Genomic DNA, 6401 nt, shown 5'->3' on the forward strand with positions numbered 1-6401 from the left:
GAAGAGCCCTCGGGCGGGCTCGCGGGCAGGCCCACCGCCCCCAGCGGGACGCGGGCGGGAACCCGGCGCAGGGGGCCGGCCTTTCGTCCCCCGCCCCCAGCGGTCGCGCCGCCCGCTAGCGGGCGTAGGCCCGGGCCTCAGGCCCCTGGGGACGGCACCCAGCATCATCCGCTGCCCGCACCACGGCTCGGCTGGGCCCACGGACACAGAGGGCACCTGGTCCGGCCGCGGCGCAGGCGTCACTCGGGCCCGCAGGCGCTGACGGGCGGGCCGGGCCTCAGGGCGCGGGGGACCCTGGCCACCTTGCCGCTGGCCACTTGCACCCCACCATTAACCCTCTGAAGCAGGTTACCCCCAAGCACTCCTAGGGGCCGAGCAGCTTCCCTGGTGCCCAAAACCCCAGAAGAAAAAATATTAACAGTCTTTCAAGTTTCTGCTGTTTACTAGTAGCCTCCAGCAGAAACTAAAAAATGAACCTGATTTAGCGGGAAATAATGTGTTCCCTCATACACCAGAAATAATGTGTTCCCTCATACACCAGAAGTGAGAATGTCAAACGGTGCAGTTGTCTTGGAAAATAATCTGTCCTTTCCTTAAAGTCAAACAAGAGTGACCATTTGACCCAGTAATTCCACTCCTCTAAGAAAAGTGGAAACATACCTCCACACAAACTTGTACACAAATGTTGATACCATTCTAACAACCAAAAGATGGGAACAACGCTAATGTCCATCAAGTGATGAGTAGATAAATGTGATATAGCCATACAATGTACTATATTCGGTCATAAAAATGAACTACTGATACATGCTACAATAGGGATGAACCTTCAACACGTGCTAAGTCAAAGAAGACAGCCACAAAGGTCCACGTGTTGTGTGATTCCATTGATATGAAATGTCCACAATAGGCAAGTACATATACAGACACAGAAAGTTGATTAATGGTTGCTTAGGGATGGAAGAGGGAAGTAGGGGGTGATAAAGGGCGCAGGTTTCTTTTAAGAGACAGGGTCTGTGGCCCAGGCTGGAGTACGTACAGTGGCAGGAGCATGGCTCACTGCATCCTCCAGCTTCTGGGCTCAAGAAATCTTCCTGCTTCAGTCTCTCCAGTAGATGGGATTACAGGCATATGCCACCACACCTGGCTAATTCTTAATTTTTGGTAGAGACAGCGTCTTGCTATATTGTCCAGACCTGTCTGTGGCTCCTGAGCCCAAGTGATCCTCCCACCGCGGCTTCACAAAGTGCAGGGATTACAGGCGTGAGTCACTGGCTGGGATAGGTTTGTTTTCAAAGTGATGAAAATGTAAAATTGAGGTGATGATTGCACAACTCTGAAAAATCATTGAATTGTACACTTTAAATAGTTCTATCTCAATATGTGAATTGTATCTCAATAAGCTGTTACCAAAGGAAAAAAAATGTTACCTTGGGAGTTTTATTCCTTTTGCATCCCCAAGGCCTGTAATACTTCCCAGCCCAGAGTAGGTGCTCCGTAAATATTTGTAGGATTTTCCAAACTTTCTAAAGAAAAGGACCAAATTATCTTTCAAGGTCTTTTTTCATGCCTAATATTCTAAAAGTCTGTTAACTATAAAACAAAAGATCTCTCAGGCTTACCATTCCACTTTGGAAATTTTAGAAACATCTTGTTAAAGGATCTTTGATGAACGTTTAGTTTTACCGGGACAAGGAGAGGTCTTACCTTTGTACACGTGCATTTTTTTAAAACAAGGTCTATATGAATACTAGACTTGAGTTCACTTTGGTTCTCTTCCCACAGCCATGCAATTAAAATGCTAAACTTTATACTTTATCAGTAAAATAAAGGAAAATTTTATTTTGAAAAAATATTGTAATTTTCAGGGAAGTGTTCTACTTTACAGGTCAAGATCTGGGCCGTCATAACTTTTAAACCACTAACTGGCAATCTTTATTCAATCCTAGCCACAGTAGTTCTAAACTATCACAAACCAAATTTGTCCTGTCACCCTTAGAAACAGGCTGCTCTTAATAGATCTGCCCTTATTAAACTTTTAGAAGCTTGGACTTTCTGAAACTTCACATGAACGGGGGAAGTTAACCCAACTATAAAAGCTTATATTTTGTTTGCATTTTTAAAGAATGTAAACGGTTTGTGTTTGGATCTTTTACTAGAATTAGTAATTTTTCTACCATTACTTTTTCCTTTCCCACTCCAAGAAGGTACTTTGCACACCCTTATCTCAAGGAAGGACATTTTGGCAATAACCAAACAAGTCTTCTTAAGTCTTAACCAATACTTCCAGTTCTTGGTAATTGCATCTTACTCCATGAGAGGACCAGGGGAGGAGGCAGGACCCAAAAGGGATGAATGCTTAATGTGCCTGGGGAGACTGAATCAACATACAGGCTACGTGTCAGCTGTGTCCCAGGCCCCAAGTGTGGCAGACTGATGACAGCATCAGACTTTGAGAGGCTGGTCCTGCTTGGACAAGAATCAGTAGAGTCCATGATGAAAGCTCGAGCTCCCCCGTCACCACCACCTTCATTTCAGAATACCACTATGCCTTCTAGATTTGAGACTTCAAATAGCTCCTTCATTTCCATTATGACTGATAGACTGAATTTCCTGCTGTCTTTGTGGGATGGTGGTTCTGACTTGGTTTGATTTAAAGGGAATAAAATAATTATTTCAGACAAATCAGTTTGTGTGGACTAAGATTCATACCTAGATACAATGCTATTTTCATTTTTAAAATATCTGAAGTCCTTTCATATTCATGACCTCATTCACCATCATGTGAGACTGGTTGAGTGGCTTTGTTGTTGCTTAAGATTCTCAGAATCCTAGAAGCTGAACTTCACTATCTAATCCAGTAGCTTTAAATGTATTCCCATGGCATGCTAGTGTTTCATCAGCTGGACCAATATGTTCCAAGCTAAATCTAGCAGAGAGAAAAATAACCAACTCTTCAAGTTTTAGAGGAAAACTAAATTAATGGATACATTTCTATTTGTAGCTTGTCTTTCATATTTATTTTTCATAGACCTCTGGTGCCTGCTATAAAATACACAAGTAGTAAAGTTTTCAGAAAAACCTTTCAATTACTTTCTATCAGGTTTCATTCAAACTTCTGTTCAGATATAAAGGCTGAAAGGGCTATAGTTTTATCAGACACACATATATTCCCATATTTTGGGTAAACTTTCTATTTAACATGACATTGAATTACACAGTATTACATATGCAGCAGGCATAGTGTGTGTCATAGAACATTAAGAATTCCAGGCAAGTTTGAGAAAATAACTAAAGGAGTCAACCCTCTCTTTGCAGATGATGAAACGGCTTCAGTCCCCAATGATATGGACTACACATAGTTAACAACACAACTGTGTAGCAACTTCTAACTTCTGGCCTTCATGTTCCAAATCTAGTGACCCTTTCACACCGCAGGAAACTAAGTCTGCTAAAAACACTGCTAACACACAATGGGATGGGGGGGAGTGTGTGGGGCACAAGGCGAAGGCAACATCAATGACCCAGGCCATCAGGGCCTTGCTATTATGCTAAGCTGTCTCTTACCTAAAGGCCTTTGGCCACTCACAATGAAGAACCATGCAAGATTTCTACTAGCACAGTAGGGTCAGCAGCCACACATACAGGACTATCCCAAAACAATCACAGAGTCATTCTCTTTCAAATATTTTTTATTGAAATGACAATAAAATAAAAAAAGAACAGTGATCACTTTAACCAAACTTTTACTTTACAAATATAAAAATATAACCAAAACTTGTTTCTTTTATACATTTTCCATAAACGTAGTACCAGAAGTTCTCAAAGCCAAACTATAAATGATGCTTGTATACTATGATGTGAACACAATAACCAAAAGTTTAAATTTCTAAATACGTGACCTTTCCCTCAACAGAACAGCATAATCAATATATCTTCCCAACTTATCTCTATTTTTACGATATGATCCATTACTAAAATACAAAATACACCTAAACTGGCCTAATCTAGACTTACCTAGGTTTTAGTAAGTTTTTTCCCACAAAAACAAGCTTAATAAATATAATACAAGCTAATATTAAAATGTGTTTTATGGCTCAAATCAAATTACAGTATTAAGTTTCTCATCACGATTTGAACAACAAAAGCAAACTGCTTGAAATGAGTCCAGTTTAACCCAAATAGTCAATGATGTATAACAAGTGGGGTAAGTATGGGAAAATCAAATCTTATGCTACAGAAAGTTGACTTACACTACAGTCAACAACCACTAAGCCTTCTTTGGCAATGAAACTTACAAAATTGCAAACTCTGAAGCAGTCTCAGTGATTGGCACATACTGTTCTAAACACTATGAACAAGTAAAAACATTAAGTTTGAGGATGGAAAAGCTACCCCAAGCATTTCATCTCAAGTGACTGAACAAGTACTGTAAAAATAAAGTCATTAAAAAGCTGAGAGCATAAGAGCACAACATTTAAGGAAGGGAATTTTAAGCCGATTGCTTGCTGGCCTGTTGAATTTGAAGTACTTCTACCTCTCACTTCTAATTAAACATGGAAGAAAACAGACTGGCTAATTTGGTTACACTTCGTCCAAATACAATGTTAACTTAATGGAACCCTTAAATATCCAAAATAATAAGTGAACGCTAGTTATAAGACAATAAAAAGTTTAAAAATCTTCCAAATGTGCTGTTAACAGTACACATTCAAGTGCAGAATTATTATGCCATTTTAAGTATTATATACTTTTTAAAAAAATCACAATGGTCTTCCATCACACGGCGAAAAAACAAATTTCACTCTTCTCCAAAGGGGTAAGTCCATCCTAAAGGTAACTACAAACAATCATGTAAAACTTTATAGTTTTTTCCCCCAATCTACTCAACATATTCCAGTGTCATTTAGTAGTTTTACATAGAATCTGCACTATACTTGGATTACTCAGGGAAAATAAGATGACATATATTGTAGTTTTAGAACGCAAATGAGAACTTTCATTTTAGACAAATGTACAACATAGGAGCCACTAAAAAATATGGGTCTATTAATCAAGAGCCCATTTCAAAATGATTCAGCATTTAGTATGTAGATCTGGAATGCACAGGGAAATATTAGAACTTACGTATCAAAAGAACTTAGTGTTAAACAGTGCCCTTATACCCTCTTCTAATACTGTAGACATCTACCAACCAGATTTGATTTCCCCTAGTTCTATTATTTCCATCAGAAAACCAAAAACAAATTATTGGGATCCACCTGTAACTGACCAGAGCAAAAAGTTTTTAAGACTTCCATTTGTGTGTTATGAATTTTACATTCAAAACCAGATCTCTTACATTCCAAGGTTAGTAACCCAGCCATCCTGAATCAAAGGTTTTTCTCAACTAGGCCTTAGTGTACAGATGACTGGCTCATGTACTTCCTGTATATTGGGAAGAAGTGGGAAGTGAAGAATTTGTCAAAGTTACAAAGAACATGAGTGGCCTCAAATCAGATGACTCTTCAACTCAAACACTCCTTACTGAGAGCACTTTATAAAACACACAACAAAAAGTCTACCTCTCTCATCCTCCCCAAACTGCAAAAGTGAACATCTGAAATTTGGCCACTGTAGCTTTTCCCTCAGAAGCAATCATGGAAGGTAAGCTGAATCAATCTATCTTCATATCCACTTCCTCCAATCTAAAGGTCTTGCTCCCCGATCTAAAGGAATAGCTGAAGGATGCAGCTAATGGATGAGCTTACCAGCAAAATACATTACATGAGAAATATGCTAATGTAGGCTAGAGGGGTAGGACTGTTAGGGGCAGGAGGGAAAAGGACAATTCACAGAACTAGTGGCTTTTTCAAAGGAAATCAGGGGGCATTTTTGGTCATGGAGACTGGTGCTCACATACCACTAAGGACATGCACAGTTACTCACTACTTAACTACCATGTGAGGGTTTGACATGACCCCAACTAAAAACACTTGAGTGTTTATTAATACAACTGCTCAGCTACACTTGGCCTGATTTTCTCAAGTATCATATACCTTTGTCATCACCCAATATTCAGCAAAATAGCCCTGTGACTGGTACCATACTAATCAAAAGTTCATTCCTATTAAAAACCCTTTTTTCCTTAAGTAGCTACATCTGGCAAGATTCCTTTTTACATTAAGCCTACAGTCAAGTCTATAATAAGGCATACACACTACACTTTGATCATTAAATAACGACACATCCAGCAAATTCCTTTGCTCTAATATTTTTTATTCCCTCAAATTTGATCTGAATTTGTCAGTACTTTTAAAGTTTTAAAATTTCATATTTTCTCTTAACCTGACAAAACCTGTCCTCTGCCTTGCCCCAGTTTTGGTTGATTCACATTATTCCAAAATATTTTCGAAGGCTCC

This window comes from Rhinopithecus bieti, unplaced genomic scaffold (assembly GCF_001698545.2).
Source record: "Rhinopithecus bieti isolate Rb0 unplaced genomic scaffold, ASM169854v2 scaffold_11161, whole genome shotgun sequence".
Classification (NCBI taxonomy): domain Eukaryota; kingdom Metazoa; phylum Chordata; class Mammalia; order Primates; family Cercopithecidae; genus Rhinopithecus; species Rhinopithecus bieti.